Raw genomic sequence first — 19,857 nt, 5'->3', positions numbered from 1 at the left:
CCAGCTTTCGCATCCATATGAGGCTATTGAAAACACAATGGCTCCATATATATATATATATATATATATACTTGATATTATATATGTGTATTTGATTTATCCTGTGCAGTGGTAGTTTTTTTTAGTCAATGTACTCTGCCATCTTCCCTTAAGTAAAGTATATACAACTCTTGGTCTGACAGGTAGAAAGACTAAGAGAAAAGCAAGCAGTAGGGATGTTTGGGGAGGTAATATTACTGGCTGTGATAATGTTGGTGTGCGAAGTGTTTTGATTCTCTAAATTAGTCAAAAGACTGCAAAAATCATAGCCACTACTACCACCGGGAGGAAAGAATAATCTAGGAGGAAGGGTCCTCAAAATGGTGTTTGAGTAAGAAAAGACAGTGAATATTTTAAAGATCACTGAATTTAATTTATTCAACCTAAATGCATAAAAGTACAGGTGGGGACATTATTTATGCAGGTATATGCAAATCACTTTATAAAATAGGCAAAGCCCTTCTGCTTTTTATAAGTTGCCAAGGTGGTTCCTAGTATTTTAAAAGCTATGCACCTTTACTGTAATTTCCTAAGAGTTGGAATCCCTCTGTCGGAATCACAGTCATTGTCAAAGCAAGTTTATTTTTTCCCTCCTCTGGGACATTTACAAGACTCTCATAACCATCATAAAAGAGTGGTTTCCACAGAGATGTGACTGGAAAAATCCCCTGGAAATTGCTGAGAAGCAAGTCACAATGTTCAAAGCAGAGAACACAGGCTTTGAAAACATGAACCCATCTGACCTCTTGAATTTAGTACAATGAATTCCTGAGCGCTGAAACATGGGGCCCGGCTGTGCATGCCATATTGGTGCTATAAGACTGGCAGTAGGTTGGCCGTGCCATGGTCTATTTCAAACTCCTTCACAGTGCCCAGTGTTGCATGTTCCCAGATGACATTTGGTTGGCAGAAGCTGGGCCTACAAAGCTGGCAGTCTGGAATACAGCCCACTGTGTTTTGACAAACACATAATTGACCATCTGATCACCAGCCTACGTTCTGCACTCAGGTCACTGGAGGGACCAGGCTTGCTATAGGTCCCTACTCTTCATCTTGTTCATCTTCTCAAATCTTACTCCAGAAAGCAATATACAGAAGACTTAAATACACCCACACACATCCTCCCATTTGCAAAAGACAACATGGTACATAAGATATAAGCTGTTGAAAATGCCCTTTAAATTGTCCTGGCAGCCCAAAGTGAGCAAGAAAAAAAAAAGCACATTTATGGTGAACTCTAATTCAGTGAAAAGGAATGAATATACTGAGTTGTTTCAACACCCGGCTGTGCATAAGTTGCCATTCAGTTCAATGGCGTGGAACTTCTGCCTATGAAAAGGCAGCCATGGGAGAATGATGGTAAATTGGGACATTGATTGACTTCAGCGGGACATTATTAAGAAATTGTTTCACGTTTAGGTGAAAGGAGAGAAAAGCAGGACACTGGGAATATCTTCTCCGTATCCATCTGTCCTTCCCTGATGACTACTATTGACAGAAAGGACATTCCTTGGAGACCTGGAGGCAGCAGAGCTGATTCTGCTGCAGGGCTGTGGCCCAGGGAGCTCAGAGTGAGGTCATATTCAAATTGAGCTCTCGTCTAAAGCTCCCATAAAGAAGTATTTTGGTCTGAAAGTTGGCCCCACACAACATATTAGCCTTTCTCCTAGAAGGCAAGGATTATGCACTAGGCCAAGATATGCTGGAATTATGTAAATGTCAGTGTCTATTTCAATACCAGCAAATAGTCTCTCCTCTCCATTCCTACCCTCACTGCCCAGTTTGTCACCTTTAACCTGGTCTCCATAGTTTCATACGGCCACCAGAGAGCTCTATCTAAAACATAAGTCTGTTTAAAGTTCTTCAGAGCCCCCTCAGGCCTGCAGGATCGAGTCCAAACTTCTTTTCATAGCATAAAAAGGTCTCAATAATCTGACTCCTGCCTACTTTCCAACCTCATCTCTCAGTGCTCCCCTCTCCACCCCCAAGCTCCAGCCACATGGAACTCTTACTCTTTGCCCTCTGTATCTATCTGGCTACTTTTTGAGGCTACCAGTCTTTTAAATGCTCTTGCTTTTCCCCCTATGATCCCCTTTTCTTTCCCTTCTTCCTTATCCACTGGGTTAATTGCAATTCATGCTTTTTGACTTGAAGACACAGCTCAGGCACCTCTACACAGTGCAAGTGGGTACTTCCTCTCTTGTCACAGCTTGTATATGCCTCCATGCCTGCATTTTTCACATGATATCGTCTTTATTTGCTTATTTATCTTCTGTACCAGGCTGTAAGTGCCTTAATTGTTGTTGTTGCTGCTAATGCCATCGAATTGGTTCCAACTCACGGTGACGCTGTATAGGGTTTACAATGAGCAGCTGGTGGGTTTGAACTGCTGATCCTGTGGTTCACAGTCCAGTGCTGACACCAGAAGTCTTTAATAACAGAGAGGATTTTTTATTTATCTTTTGAGTTCACAGGACCAAGCATAATGGTTGGTGCCATCGAGTCAGTTCCAACTCATAGTGACCCTGTGTAGGGTTTCCAAAAAGCAGCTGGTGGGTTTGAACCACCAAGTTTTTGGTTAGCAATCTCTTGCTTATCCTAAGATGCCACACCAGGACTCCAGAATAGTGGTTGTTGTTGTTAAGTGCCTTTGAGTCAGTTCTGACTCAGAGTGACCCTGTATAGGGTTTGAGGAGCGGCTGGTGGGTTTAAACTGCTGTTCTTGGTGAGCAGTCCAGGGCTTATCTTACATAGCTACACCGGAGCTCATGCCATAATGTGTATTGCCTGAATAAAGGTCATGATGATTAATCAAAATTAAGGCAAGTAGTATTATTAGCTTCTGTGGGTTTAGGTATATGCATGGTAGGACTCTATTAGCAATCTAATGAAGACAAAAGAGCCCAACAATAAAGCACTTTATGGTGGTTAGCACAGGAGCTTGTAATGGGCTGGGGTGAAAATAAGAATGAGGCATAGATGCTGTGATGGAAGTATGTCTTTTTAACAGAGAATGCCACTGAGGCATTTCAATTCAGTATGGAACATGAATCTGAGTCTCAACTCTAGAGAGAGGTCTAAGTTATAAGAACTGGGTATCTGAAATATGGGTAGGGCTGTGCTACTTACTTCAAGAAAGCTTGGCTGGTTATAGAGGCTTCCTCTTAGATTACAATAAGGAATTGTTACTGTTGTTAGATGCTGTCTAGTTGGGTCTGGCTCATAGTGACCCTGTATAGGGTTTGCAAGGAGTGGCTGATGAGTTTGAATGGCCAACTTTGCAGTTCAAACAGACCTTGTGGGTCCAGTGCTTATTCTATAGCTCCATACCAGGATGCTAAAGAGCCATGTAATGGAAAACTCTTGGGAGAAAGTTTGGCAGCTATTCAGGTCCTACTGAAGTCTGGGTCAAATGAAGAGTGAGATGTTGGACTAAATGTACTGCCAAAGAGAGAAATCCAGCAGAACTCTGCAATTAGAGGAGCAGAATGAATAGCAGACTTCGAAGGATAGGGCAGCTAAGGTTCTGATATGTTCCCAGAAAGGTTTTCCTATTGACGGACTATTGGGGAACCATTCCTGGAGTCATCAGCTATGTCATGGGTATTTGAGAACAGCAGGAATGCCAACGGCCCTGCCATTCAAATGGCACAAGGGCAGCCTCAGGATTTGTAACAATGCAAGCAAGTATGAATCCTGATCCATGGATGGGTACATGAATGCGCTATCAGCTCATGACGTGTTCCCTTCCCAGTCTTATCTCTGGTTAGAAAAGTAAAATCTCTCTAGAAGCTGCTCAACTGTTAGTTAATGTAACATAGAGTCAGTTTCAATTTTTCCTGAGTCAGAAACAGCTTTTCAGTTACATTTTTCTCTCAAAGGTCTCCTTCTTGATTTCTAATCTGTGACATAGGTCTCCAGCCCCCCGTACAGCTTGTGTCTGAGGCTTGCCCCATAGTGCTGACTGACGTCATAATAGCTGAGCATACGGGCAGGAGTGCACTGTGCTGACTCATCCCTGGTGATGTGAGGATTAATGCCTTGTCTAACACAGAGCTATTATGTGAACTGTTTTTACACAAAAGAACTATAACAAAAATGATTTGCTAATCAGAAGAACTAGAAATATGCAGTGCTAGATAACTGAGGGGAAGGAGGTGGGAATATAAAGTGGTAACCCAAAGCAAGCACAGTGACATCCTCTGAGGCAGTAACAGATCCATTCTATCAACACCTCGAACAAGCAGACCAGTCAGGGGCAGGTATGACCCATCCTTGTTGTAGAATGCATTACACATAGCATCAATCTTTGGGGACTTTAATCATTCTCCTTTATTTACCAAATAAATGTGCCATGTTAGACTCCATCCTTTGGAGGATGGAGTTCTGGTCCCTTAAGTATATTTGCCACTAGCTTCTGGGGATGTTACTGGAAACCACACTCAAGCAAAAGAATCATGGGAACCCTTCTTGTGACTATAGCTTAGAAGGAATAACTTAGAGTACGGAGAGATCAGCAATGTAAGATTTTTTTCTTGTTGTGAATAAGAGACAGGGCTCACCAGAGAGGGAGAAGTAAGTGAAAGGATACTGATGATTACTTATCACACTAGGTGACTATCATTATCTATTGTAGCTCTAGGGTGGTTCTGTATATTTGGATTCCTTGTTTCAGAGCATCTTTCAAGCAGCTCAAAGGATAATTTACCCCAAAACGTTCCACATAGGAATGTGGCTGAGACTTTAAATAATAAATGTGTTCTCTTTTAATATGAAATCAAATTTGTTTCTTTCACCAGATTTCCTGTCTTTTCTTTAAAAAGAATGATACATTCCATAAACATACCATTGTTGTTGTTAGGTGCCGTCGAGTCAGCTCCGACTCATAGCAAGTGTATATATGAAACAATGGAACAAAGTCTGTTCCTGAGCCATCTTGTTACACTTGAGTCCATTGCTGCTGCCACTGTGCCAAACCTACTGGCACACTTGAATCCTGAATTTCTTTTTTCTCTCTGGACTTTATATAATTTTGCCCACAATTTCAGTCTACTTGCTTTTCAGTCTTGTACTTCTTACTAAAAGGATATTAGATGCTTTGTCAATAAACAAAAGCTCTGATCTAGAAGCTGAAATTAAAAACTATAGAACACAGGAATGAGTACGTAAATGCAGAATAAATAATCACCACTGATTGACAGTGAGCAAAAAGCCCAACTGTTGCTCTTCTAAACATCAGCCATAGTCTAGGAGAGCAGTAGCTTTTGCAAACAGCAGCTGCAGCTGGGTAAAAGGCAGTCTTAATATAACTACAGAGTGACCAGGACCGCTGGTCTTTCTGGTCACTCTCATGGATGGTAATCACCACTACCACCAACATCGACTTCAAACACAACAGACCTGGAAAACATACCAAGAAGTGCTACAAACCACAACAAAATCAACCAGAAAACATGTCAATAAAAACCACAGTTTCACAAATTTGACAACTCTATGAAAGGTTAAAAAAAAAAAAAATGTTACTTACATGAAGAGAAGGGACAGGCTACTGACTGATGCTCAAGGAACTGAAAATCAAAGAAAAACATAAGGCATTAAAAACCAACCAAACTTAAGGATAAATACAAGTGATTGATCAATCCTAAAGTATCAGTAGTAAGAAGCTGGCTTTACTACCTGCGGTCACAAAAGAAAGGAGATCCAGTCTTATAAAAACATTCCAAACCTGTGACCTCTTGCTACAATGACACATTATTTAGTAACAAAAGGAGTGCCAACATATGAGGATTAGATAGAGCTATGCTGGGTGATTGATATACAGTCACTATCCACGTCTTTCTACTTAAATATATTAAATTAAATAAAAACTAAAGAAAGTCCAGTTTGTAAGTTGCGTTATCATATTTCAAGTGCTCACATGTGGCTAGTACCTGGATCACTGGAAAGCACAGACAAAGAACATTTCTATCACTGTAGAAAGTTCTATTTCTATCATAGCAGATGATTGAACAGCACTGACTAGAATAGGTGAAAGCTCTACCATGTGGTGCATGATTAATTTTAGCCTAACAAAGAAAAGTCAAATCCTGATAAACGTTGGTTCTTTTAAGGGTAAATTCAGTCTGGACAAGTTTTTAAACCACCATGTGCTATTATTAGCCTTCAGTACAGTTGAGAATTTGGCCAGGTCAGCCTTGGTGCGTTGGCTTCCTTTTCTTATACTGCCTCCTTTACCATGTTTCAACAACCTAGGAATGTTCTAACTGTGGTGGAAAATAATTTGTAAAATATGTACGCCCCAAAATACATGTCAAATGATGAAAATTTCTGGAATCAGACATGGAATAGTTGTTTGGGAGACACTGATCTTAACTTCTTGTTCTATAATTAATCCAATGATTCTTCTACATAATCTTCAAATCACAAATCCAGTGTGCTATTGTAGGACTAGTCTACCTACCAATGTATTAATACTTTCTCTTGTAGAAGGATACAATGGAAATAACATAAAATTCACACAAAATTAATAAACCTAAGACGGATACTGAAAAAATAAAGTATCCTCTTCCTGCTAAGCCATATCCCGGACATAACAACAAAAATCTTGCCTTTTTGACTCCATGGTTTTAACCACTTCACATAAGGCCAACAGAGGCATGTAAAACAAACTTTACTAAAGAACATCATGTAGAAGGACCAGATAAAATATCTAGCTAAAACAGGGAAACAGCAATGAAAGACATTTCACTTCCCAGAAGGATGTGAATAAATGACCTTCTACAATGGTGAATTTTCTGGGCAAATTCATAATTGTAGAAATTCCTTCAAAGACATGGTTTTCCATGTAAGGAATGTGAAACCCACCCATTCACACACAATTATAAAGGATGGTGTTCTCGTTGGACAAGAAGAGTTATGAAAATATGAAAATCTTTAGCCTGAGTCATAATGCATGTGAACACAGAAAGTTGAGGGTCTCAATGCTTTAAAATTATTTCACAAAATTGATGATTTTGATGTGATTATTAAGCAAGATAATGAGATTATATATGATTCATTAGAAGCACATATATAAATCTGAAATATAAAATAGAGACTGAATCATCTTCAAACCCTTTGAAGTGCTAAGTTTTCCTATGTTCTAGCTTTCTCTACAAGTCAGTATAATCTTTCTCTTTCTGCCTATCTCCTTTCTTTACCCCTTTCCTTCTCTTTTTCTTTGGCTTAATTTGCTTCCCAGCCCTTTTGGAAAAAGGAGAGTATATTTAATAATGATTTTCTCTAGAATATGTTCAATTATCAGTTTTATGTTGAATGTTAGAAACCCAATGATTTTCAATAATATATTATGCTCTTCTTTAACAATATACTTTCCATTCTTATGCTCTTATATTTAAGCAGTAACTTGCTCTTCAAAATTTCAAGGAGCATTTACTTATACATAAATGTTAATAAATGAAAATTGTGCCCAGATTGACTAATACAACCAAGGTCTGGAAGGAAAACTTTCCTTTCTGGATGTCAAATGATACACAGGCTGTCAATAACAGGGATCCAAGATAGAGAGAAAAATCACAGAATGTATGTCACAGTCTAAGACACACTAAAGCCAAATTAAATTGAAAATTTTATTGGCTATAATTGTTGTCTTTATGTATTAATGCAAATCCATAATACTGAACCCAAATTTAATACTAAAGCTAAAAATTTAATCTGAGTTCTTAAATACAATTCATAAATGCTCATAAATGTCAAAAAGACCCCTACTTCTTGATTGAATTATAATTTGCTATGCTATTTTGAGAAGATATTTTAATCTACATAGATTAATTTGTGTTCAGTTCAAATAGTTATTTTATTGATATGTAACCTCTCTAAGTGATATTCACCTCATACGTCTGCAAATTGTTTTAATGTAAAATGAAAAGAATGATCATTAATAGCATCACATAAGATTAAAAGTTTTTCATTTAGCCTTCTAGGCTCAAAGAACAAATACCTAGTTAAGAAAATATAAAATATAAAAAAGCCCCTCAGAACAGTAACATGAGGAAGGGGATGAAACTTGTACTGATGGAGTCTAATCTTAGCTTTATAGTTTCTGATGGAAATTATTACATAGTGTCAATCTCCAAAGAACTAAAAGTATTATTAGCTGTAACTTTAAAGACTGTTGTTGTTGCTGTTAAGTACCATCAAGTCTGTTTCCACTCATAACGTCCCTAATAGGGTTTCAGGGAAGTGGCTGGTGAGCTTTGAACCACTGACCTTGCGGTTCAAACCGAACTTGCAGCCCAGTGCTTTTCCTACAGCACCATACCAGGACTCCTATTTGTTGTTGTTAAGTACCAATGAGTCACTTCTGACCTATCGTGACCCTGTACAGGGTTTCCAAGGAGTGGCTGGTGAGCATGAACCACTGACCTTGTGTTTTAAACTGACTTTGCAGTACAGCACATTAACACACAGGGCCACAGTGCCACACGAGGACTCCAAGGACTCCAAGGGTCATTATAATTCAGAATAGACTCAATGAGTTTTCTTTCAATCCATAATGTACGAGTCACCCAACCAATAGCCATTGCCATCAAGTTGATTCCAACTCACAAAGAACGTATAGAACACAGTACAACTGCTTCATAGGGTTTCCAAGACTATAAATCTTTGGTGGTAGTTGTGTGCCGTGGAGTTGGTTCCGACTCACAGTGACCCTGTATATGGTTTCCGAGGCTGTAAATCTTTATGGGAGCAGAAAGCCTTATCTTTTTCCCATGGAACAGCTGGTAGTTTCAAATTGCTGACCTTGAGGCTAGCAGCCCGACTTGTAATCAGTATGTTACCAGAGCTCCTTTAGGGGAGCAGAAAACCTTATCTTTCTCCTGTGGAGTAGATGGTGAGTTTGAATTGCTGACATTGCAGTTAGCAGCCCAAAACTTAACACACTATGCCACCAGAGCTTCTTCAATTTATTAGTGGGGAAAATGAGAGATCTGAGATATTAATACGTTTACCCCAAATCACACAGATGCTAGGATCTGAATGTAAGTTCATACCATTTCAAAAGCTATGTATTTTTAACCATTTGTATCACACTCTGTGTTCCCCATTGAAATGTCAGCTTTTTGAGATTATACAAGATAGTTTAAGCTTCTACTTTGTAAGGAAAAAGGCTTGGCTTGAATTGCATTCTAAATATTTTACAGGGCTAAGGGAAGTTGGAGTACTGTCATGGCTCTGTAGGATAAGCTACCTGCAAGGGTAGTGGTTCCAAGCCACCAGCCACTTCTTGGAAACCCTACACAGGGTTGCTATGAGTCAACTGACTCGATGACACTTAACAACAAAAACAAGGGGAAACTTTTATGATACCCATTTTATGGTGAGGAAGCTGATCTACTTGCCAATTTAGGTACTGAAATGTGATCAAAGCAAAATCTGAGTTGTCAGTGTCTCATTCCTCTCAACAAATGCCAACTCTAAGTACTGATACTGCCTAAGTGCTCCCCGGCACATGGGATTTACCTGGATGATAAAGAAGAAGACAAACTTTGCTAAGAGAAAATAATAGTACAACATAAAATAGAAAATAAGTAATCATAATTCACTCACAGAAATTGGTTACTTTTTGCATTGTGAATAAAAAAGGGAGCACTTATTCATCACAAATGAATCAGAAAATTAGAATGTGTCACAGCATTGATGACAGAGCTAAGGAATTCAGATGACTGAAGTTCAATGCTATCCTTCTCTCTACAGGGATTAAATGGACTGACAATAGGACAGAAATGATCTCTTAGATATGCCTTTAATATTGTCAATCTTTGTTTCTTCAACTGCTGTCTCTTGAAGTTAGGAAGATTTTCCTCTTTGTTTTCTATGGATAGAGATAACATTTTAACATTTCCTTTAATATTCGAGAAGTATTATGTTAATTAATTCTTATGTGTGGGAGTCATTCCAAATAGTAGGATGAAAATTTTTACCTTATTGATTTTCCTAATACCTTTCTGGCTTCCAGTGATTTCAAAAGATGAAGTACTATCGGATTCTTAGATTTATATGTCTCTCAGAATAAGTGCCAGCTTCGTAGGTTCCTGTCAATTGATATTCCATCTTTACTCTGGATACATACTTTCCTTTATCTGACAGATTCAACACATTTTATGCTGGATTTAATGACATTTAATGCACTCTGAATTTTGGAGGTTTTTAATTCTCTATTTTCTGTCTCACAAAAAGTTTATATGTTGAATTCAGATGAAAGGGCTCTGCAGGTGTGCATGTAGCATGAGCAATCTCCCATTAGGTTCTTAGGGGGTCTTCTGCAGATCAACCTGTTGAAGCATTTTCATTCCTTTTTGTCAGTATTAGAGAAAACTACTATATGCTATATTGTTGTTGTTAGGTGCCAACAAGTCAAATTTTGACTCATAGCAATGCTATATGACAGAGTAGAACTGCCCTATAGGATTTTCTAGTCTGTAATATTTACGAGAGCAGATATACAGGTCTTCCTCTCTTGTGAAGTCACTGGGTCAGTGCAAACCAAAAAGCTCTTTGGCTAGCAGTCAAGGATTCACCACCCGTTGCATCACGATGCCACAAATGATTATTCACATTTCAGGGTCTGATTTTCAAGGCCATACTATTTTAGGAAGGTAGGAAAGATGGCATCCTGGTGACACATTCAGCCCTGCCTCTCTACAACAAAGATCCAAGAAACCAAGTAAAACAGCTATGGATGATAATCCTGGAACTCTAAACATTAAATGAAAGGATAAAAGAATTACATTAAACACTGATTATCAAAAGAAACAGAATGAAAATGGTGATTGAAGAAAGAGACAAAATTAGGGCTCAATACAATGTGGCCATTTTGAGACACCGAAGGCAACATGCAAGGGTGAAGAGAAGTCAATTTCATGAAATCCCCAATAAGACAGAGATAATATGTAAACAGATTCAAAATGAAGCAAGGTGGGCAGAAGGTGAGCTACATCTAAGAGATGAAAGTGTAGGGAAGAGAGTAAGAACTCCAGTGCTATAGTTGAGAAAGAGCAGGAAGGGAGCCAGTAAATAGGAAAGAAACCACTCATCATTAAGATTGAGGGTTCACATGGATAAGAAGGCCTTTCAGATGATGGCTGGAGATGCTGCTTTTCGAGTGGCATCTCCTTGACTGAATTGAGGCAGAAACAGGATAATCATGTGCACTTGCCCAGAAGTGCAATAAGCCCACAACAATGAATGGGAACCATAGACGTAAACTCTCATACCCTTTCCCCAGTGATCAGAGGTGAGTCCTACCTTGCCCCCACCGACCTGGTAGCCATTGATGCCCCTCTTCTACCACCCTTCTCCTGCTAAGGCTTCACAGATTCCCTCTGCCCGTCCCTACAGCAGCTACCTGCCACACTGCACTCCCAGTGTTGTGTACCTGCAGGACACATGCGGCACACCTGGTACCTAGCTGGTTGAACAGGTGTGTGCTCACAGACCACAAGCTGAGTGCCATCACTTCCACTGAGTGTAGATTATGTGCCAGAAGGTGCACTACACCAACTCTTCCTGCCCACAGCTACTCTACATGACCAGCAAATAGAGATCTGTGACCACCCAGAGTCAGGTCAGATGGTTCAAGTGAATGATCAAAATAAAGAACCAGGAAATCCCCCAAAAAAAAAAAAAAAAAAAAAAAAAATTATAATAGAATTACCAGATGAGGAACTCAAAAGGCCTGTATATGCAGCTCTCCAAAACAGTCAAGGAAACCACAAACAAAATTCAGGAACGCACATTTAATACCCTACAATACTTCAGGAGGACAATGCAGGAGCAAAATGGCAAATATATAGACAATTAGAAACCATACAAAAATAACAATTAGAAATCCAGAATATTAACAGTAAAACTTTGGAGAGAAATAACACATTGTAGAACAAAGTACAACTGAATCAATAGAAGAACAGATGAATGAGTTAGAGGACAAATTCCTTGACACCAAATTAAGTAAGGAAAAATCAGGGGAAAAAAATGAGGAGAATGTAAGAGTTATGTGGGACACAGTCAAGAGGAAAATTGTACATGTTATTGAAATTCCAGAACAGGAAGAGACAAACAAAACAAAACACAGAAAGAAGTGTCAAAGATTTCCTAGCAGAAAAGTTCTCTAATATCATGAAAAGATGAAAATCCATGAAACTCAGCGAACCCTACACAAGACAAACCCCAAGAGAAAAATCACTAAGACATAATAAACAAACTTCATAAAACCAAAGACAAAGGAAAAATAATAAGAGCACCTCAGAAAAAAAAAAAATGTTACCTACAAAGGGAAAACAGGAAGATTGAGCTCTGAATTCTTGGCAGAAATTATGCAGGCAAGAAGGCAATGGATGACATACATAAAATCCTGAAATAAAAAACTGCCAGCAAAAATTGTATATCAAGAAAAACTGTACCACAAATATGATGGCAAAACTAGGACACTCCCAGATAAAAAGCAATTAAGGGAATTTTGTATAAAGTAGACCAACATTACAAGAAATACTACAGAGTCTTTTGATAAAGAACCAACAGTGTCAGACAACAGACTGAGATTAAAACACATGACAGCATCATCCAGAAACCAACCCAGAAAAACAATTCTCACAAATAAAATAAACTTACAATACTGTAAATAGGGAATCAGAGGCATCAATTTGCAAATAACAAAATAATACAAAGCAAAAAGAAGGAATTAATGGTAGACTTACAGAACTTCCAGATGGAGAAATGGTCATGACAATCGTAAAATACTAGATTTTTAAATTTAGGAAGATAAAAATTTACAGGGTGGTCATAAAGAAACACAATAAGTCTTTAAGCAAAATAAGAAAGAATAAAATCATAAGGACTCAATAAGCACAAGATCAATAGCAATGAAGACAATGGAAAGAAAATTGGTAACAAAATAAGTTTAGTACAGATTAACATGCCAAATAAAGAAACCATAAACATTACAATAATAAAACACAAAAGAATGACAGCAATAAATTCATACCTATCAATAATTACACTGAATATAAATGGATGAAATACACCAGTCAAAAGAAAGAGAGTGGCAGAATAGATAACAAAATAGGACCCATCAATAAAAAGTAAAAATAAACTACAAATCAAAGGATAGAAAATATATACGTATATCAAGCAAACAGTCAACAAAGAAAAAGCAGAAGTGACAATATTAATTTTTGATAAATACACTTTAAGGCAAAAATTGGCATAAGGGACAAAGAAGGATATAAATACATACACACACATATAAGTTTGTGTATGTGTGTGCGCACGCACGCGTGCATTTGTTGTTGTTGTTAAGTACCACTAAGTCAGTTCTGACTCATAGCAACCCTGTATAGAACTTCTGAGGAATGGCTGGTGAGTTTGAACTGCCGACTTAGCAGTTCAAACTGACATTATGGCTGAGTGCTTATCTACAGTGCCACACCAGAAGTCTGTGTGCATGTATATTCATGTGTATATATAAGTCAATTCAGGAAGAGGACATAACCACAATATGAAGGAGTTCCAAAGTATATAAGTCAAACATTCATGGACTAAAAACAGAAACAGACAACTCTACAATAATAGTAGGAGACATTAATACACTCTTTCGATGAAGGACAGAACAATTAAAAAGAAAATAAAGATACAGAAGATCTAAATCACACATTTAACCAACTTGACTTCATAAACATATGCAATACACTCTACCCAACAAAAATACAATATACATTCTTTTCCAATGTACACAGATCATTCTCCAGTGTATGTTAGGTCACAAAGCAAGCCAAAATAAAATGTAAAAACATCAAAATAATATAAAACATCTTCTTGGATTATACCACTATAAAATTAGATATTTGGATGCTCTACAATTGGACGATCAGGAAAAAACATTAAATACATGTAAACTGAATAACATCCAGCTTAAAAACTACTGAGTAATATAGAAGAAACAAAAAGTGAAATTAAAAAAAAAAAAGAATAAAGAATGAAAACACACATACCAAAACCTCTGGGGCACAGCAAAAGTAGTACTCAGAGATGAATTTATAATAATAAACACATGTTTCAAAAAAGAAGAAAGAACCACCAAAATTAGCTCCTTAACGCAATAAATTCTAACCACCAAAATCAACCCTTTAGCCCAATAATTAGAAAAAGAGCAGCAAAAACAAAACAAAACAAAACAAAAACCTCCCAAACAAAGGAAATAATAAAGATTTGAGCAAAAATAAATGAAATAGAAAACAAAAAAAAAATTAATACAAATAATAAACAAGATCAGGATTTAGTTCTTGGAAAAGATTAATAAAATTGGCAAACCTCTGGTAAATTTAACAAAGGAAAAGATGCAAACAACACAAATAGGAAATGAAATGGGCAATGTCACAATAGAATTAGCAAAAATAAAAAGGACAATAACCGAATACTATGAGGAACTGTGGACTCCTGGTGTGGCACTGTAGGATCAGCATTGGACTGTGAACCACAAGGCCAACAGTTCAAACCTACCAGTTGCTCCTCAGAAACCCTGTATAGGGTCGTTATGAGTTGGAACCAACTCAACAGCAGAACAAAAACAACAACACGAGGAACTGTACTTCAACATATTTTAAAACCTAAAAAAAAAAGGATAGATTTCTAGAAACCCATGACCCATCCATATAAACTAACATAGACTGAGGTAGAAAGTTTGAACACACTCACAACAAAAGAAGTTGATCAGGTTATTTAAAAAACTCCCAAACCAAAAATAGTCCTTGATCCAGACAGCTTCACTGGAGAATTCTACCAAATATTCAGAGAAGAGCTCATATTAATTCTACTCAAAGTATTCAAGAACATAGGGGGGAAAAAAAAAGGGATACTCTTAAATTAATCTTATAAAATTAGCAAAAGCCTAATATCAAGCCCAAACAATAGAAAATTGCAGTCTACTGTCTGTCATAAACATAAATACAAAATACATAACATAATCCTAGCCAACAGAATCTACCACCGTATCAAAAAAACACAACACATGAAGACCAAGTGGGATTTATAAACAATCAACACAATCCACTACATGAACAAAACAAAGGAAAAGAACCCATGATTATATTGAGTGATTCAGAATAATTTGATAAAATGTCACATCATTTCTTTATAAAAATGCTCAGCAAAATAGGGATAGAAAGAAAATTCCTCATCATAATTAAGGGCATATATACAAAATCAATGGATAATATTAGTCTCAACCAAGAGGGCTTGAAATCATTCCTCTTGTGAAGAGGAACAAGACAAGGATAACCTTTATCACTACATGTATTCAATATTGTGCTGGAAATCTTATAGCCAGAGCTATAAGGCAAGAAAATGAAGTTAAAGGGATCCAAACTGGCAGAGAAGTAAAGCTCTATTTACAGACGATAGGATCCTACATAAAGAAACCCTCAAAAACTCAGCAAGAAAATTATTGCAATTAATTGAAAGTTTCAGCAAACTGGTAGGTTACAATATCAACGTACAAAGTTTGTTTGGATTTTCTTATGCTAACAAAGAGAACTTCAAAAAGGAAATCAGAAAAACTATTTAAAATTTTTTAAAATATTATTTACAATAGCTACTCAAAAGATGAAAAACTTGGGAATAAATTTAACCAGAGAAACAAAAGACCTTTACAAAGAAAACTACAAACACTACTACAAGAAACCAAAAGAGACCTACCTTAATGGAAGAATATACCATGCTCATGGATAGGAAGAAGACTTAACATGGTAAAAATGTCATTACTACCTAAAGCAATCTACAGATAAAATGCAATCCCAATTCAGATACCAACATCATTTTTAGAGATGGAAAAATGAATCACTTACTTTATATGGAAAGAGATCTCAGATAAGCAAAAAACTACTAAAGAAGACAAACAAAGTAGGACATTTCTTGCTTCCTGATCTCAAAATCTTCTACAAGTCATAGTAGTTAAAACAGCCTGGTATTAATGATAGACACATAAACCAATGGAGCAGAATTTGATAATCCAGATGTATATTAATGTATATCCTATAGACACATGATCTTTGACAAAGGTCCTTTGACAAAGGGCCATAATCTATTAAATGGAGAAAAGACAACCTTTTTAACAAATGGGGCTGATAAACTGAAAATCTATTTACAGAATAATTAAACAATCATATCTTACACCGTAGACAAAAATTAATTCAAAATGGATCAAAGACCTAAATGTAAAACCCAAAACTATAAAGATCATCAAAGGAAAAATAGGGCCAAATTTAGGGGCCTTAATTTATGGCATGAATTAAAATACTGACAACTAGATCAATAAATAACACCAAGATAAATGGAGAACAGATTGAAGTTGTAAAAGACTTCATTTTGTTGGATTCACAATCAATGTTTAAGGAAGCAGTAGTCAAGAAATCAAATGATGTACAGCATTAGGCAAATCTGCAGAAGACCTCCTTGAAGTGTTGAAGAACAATGATGTCAGTTTTAGGACTAAGGTATGCCTGACCAAGTCATGGTTTTTCAATTGTCTCCTATGCATGTGAAAGCTGGGAAATAAGAAGAACAGATGCATTTGAATCATGGTATAGGTGATGTGTATTGAAAGTACTATGGAATACCAGAACAAACAAATCTGTGTTGCAAGAAGTACAGCCAGAATGCTCCTTAGAAGTAAGGCTGGCAAGACTTTTCTCTTGAACTTGGGATAAATAGTCAAGAGGGACCAGTCCCTTGAAAAGGACATCATGCTTAGAAAAGTGGAGGGTTGGCGAAAAAGAGGAAGACCCCAACACAATAGATTGACACTGTGATAACAACAATGAACTCAAGCAACAATTGTAAAGATGGCGCAGACAGGGCAGTGTTTCGTGCTGTTGTGCATATGGTTAATATGACTAAGAACTAACTTGACAGCACCTAACCACCACCACAACAATTTATGGCATAAATAGTAAATATAACCAAGTACGCACAAACAGTAGAAGATAATCTAGATGACCTTCTAAAAATTAAATACTTAAGCACATTAAAAAAACCTTTCCACCAGAGTAGAAAGTGGCTTCTCAAAAAGAATTGAGAAATAAAGAAAAAATATTTGGCAATCACTTATTTGACAAAGGACTCTGGTAGCAAAGTGGTTACAAATCAGGCTGCTAACCTCAAGGTCGGCAGTTCGAAACTACCAGCTGTTCCACGGGAGAAAGATGAGGCTTTCTGCTCCCGTGAAGATTTGCATCCTCGGAAACCCTGTGCAGGGTCACTATGAGTTGGAACAGACTCCATGGTACTTAACAACAACAACAAATCTTGATTCATAGAAAACTTCAACACCTCAACAACAACAAAAAGACAAACAATCCAATTTAAAAATGGGTAGAGTACATGAACAGGCACTCTACCAAAGAAGACATTTATGTGGCCAACAAGCACATGAGGAAATTTTCACAATTATTTCCCATTAGAGATGCAGATCAAAAAAATGATGAGAGATCATTTTACCCCAGCAATAAATAACCAAATTCAATAATACAGAAAACAACAAATACTGGTCAGGGTATGGAGATATTGGAACACTTACAACATGGAGGAACCTGGAGGACATTATGCAGATTAAAATAAGTCAATAACAAAAGGGCAAATATTGCATGAATCCACTATTATTAAAAGTCAAGGAAAGGTTAACACACAGAAAAAAGCATTCTTTGATGGTTACCAGGTATATAAGTGGAGGAAGAATCACTAACTAGATACCTGTTGTTGTTAGGTAACTTCGAGTTTGTTGCAACTCATAGTGATCCTATATAGGGTTTCCAAGGAGTGGCAGATGGGTTTGAACCAGTGACCTTGTAGTTAGCAGTCCAGTGCTCATTCTACAGTGTAGTACCAGTCTTCCTAACTATAAAATGTTGTTGTTAAGTGCTGTCAAGTTAGTTCTGACCCACAGCGACTCTCTATGGGGTTTCCAAGGAGCAGCTGGTGAGGTCGAACTGCCGACTTTGTGGTTCAAAGCAACTTTGCAGTCCAGTGCATTAACACAAAGCGTCACACCAGGACTCCATATATATGGGCTAGGCAGATTATATTTCTACATACATACTCAAATGGGCTGTAAATATATCCATGTAGGGGGGAAAGTTATGAAAACTTCTTAACCATAACCAAACATTTGGAAGAAATGAGTTGCTGGGCCTGGAGGATTCAATAGTGCAGTCTCTGGGAATATCACTGTCAATTAGCAGAAAATAGTTCACAAAGACAGCGTTCTACATCCTACTTTAGTGAGTAATGACTGGGGTCTTACATGCTGGCGAGCAGTCATTTAAGGCGCAACTGTTTGTTTCTCCTTGCCCTAGAGCATAGGAAAGTGAAAAAGATCAGACTCAAACAATTAGGATTAATGGATCATGCAAATCTTCAGACCAGATGAATTAAATGGTTCCCAACTACTACTGTTGACTGTTCTGGAAGGGATCAAAACAGAAGTCTTTGATAGAGTGAAAGCAAAATGTGGAGCAAAACCACACAAAAATCCAGGCTTACTTGTCTGATAGAGGGTGGTGAAACCACTGAGAATATGGCCCTTAGTCACCATTCAGGCCTGGGACAAGCTCACCTCATGTCTCGACTTTAAGTCAAATGACAGGCCTATAAAGAGTCTTGGTGTGGCGCTGTGGGTCAATGCGCCAGACTGCAAAGCCATTTGAACTGCAAGATTAGCAGTTCAAGCTCACCAGTTGCTCCTTGGAAACCCTATACAGGGTCGCTATGGGCCGGAACCGACTTGATGGCACTTCACAACAACAACATAAAGTGAATAATAACACCAGGGTGGTATGCATTCCTTATAACAATCAACCACAGGAGATTGAGATCAAAAGGACAGTATTTGGCCAGGAATAAAGTTCAGAAAACAGGAATGGATATGAAAGAAGGATGCATGGAAATGGAAAACACAGGGAAGAAGTAGACTGGTGCAGTTACATTGTGGGGACTGCAATTAGTGTTACGCTACAGAATGAATATGAATTATTGAAAACTAATCTCAACAGTGTAGATCATGACAAACTGTGGATAACATTGTGAAGAATAGGTTCTCTGGAACACTTAATTGTGCTCATGAGGAATCTGGACATAGACCAAGAGGCAGTTGTTAGAACAGAACAAGAGGAAACTGAATGGTGTAAACTCAGGAAAGGTGTGTGCCAGGGTTGTATTCTTTCACCAAACTTATTCAGTCTGTATGCTGAGCAAATAATCCAAGAAGCTGGATTTATATGAAGAAGAACATGGCATCAGGATTGGAGGAAGACTCATTAACAACCTGTGATATGTAGATGATTCAACCTTGCTTGCTGGAAGCGAAGCAAACTTAAAATACTTATTGATGAAGATCAAAGACTACAGGCCTTCAGTAAGAATTATACCTCAATGCAAAGAAAACAGAGGGCTGTCTTAACTCAAAGGATTACAAATATATACAAAGGGAAAAATTATGATGCAAAATTCTTATCAAAAGATATAAACTAAGCAGTTACTTGCACTGATTTTCTAAAGTGGAGGATCAGTGAAAAACAGAAAGACCCCAATAAAATGGATTAACATGGAAACTAAACCAAGAAGGCAACATGGGCATAATTTGTGTTTTAAAATTTGGGTAGTGTTTTCTGTGATACAGATTGGAAAAATGTTAACTTTGTTACCATTTGCATCTATTGTTGTTGTTGTCAGGTGCCATCGAGTCGGAACCGACTCATAGCGACTCCATGC

The 19,857-nt window shown here is 37.5% G+C and overlaps 1 protein-coding gene across 3 annotated transcripts in view; it reads right to left on the bottom strand.

Moving 5' to 3' along the window:
- Window positions 1-19,857, bottom strand: part of ZBTB20 (zinc finger and BTB domain containing 20) — a 601,757-nt gene that overhangs the window by 222,597 nt on the left and 359,303 nt on the right. For all 3 annotated transcript variants that reach the window (XM_006864167.1, XM_006864166.1, XM_006864165.1), the window contains one exon: window positions 5,567-5,606. The gene's annotated coding sequence lies outside the window, so the exon portion shown is untranslated. The remainder of the gene's footprint in view (window positions 1-5,566; window positions 5,607-19,857) is intronic.

This window comes from Chrysochloris asiatica, unplaced genomic scaffold (genome assembly GCF_000296735.1).
Source record: "Chrysochloris asiatica unplaced genomic scaffold, ChrAsi1.0 scaffold00061, whole genome shotgun sequence".
In the NCBI taxonomy this organism is placed as follows: Eukaryota; Metazoa; Chordata; class Mammalia; order Afrosoricida; family Chrysochloridae; genus Chrysochloris; species Chrysochloris asiatica.
Note: the sequence above shows the minus strand (reverse complement) of the source record. Positions and strands in the feature narration are given on the sequence as shown.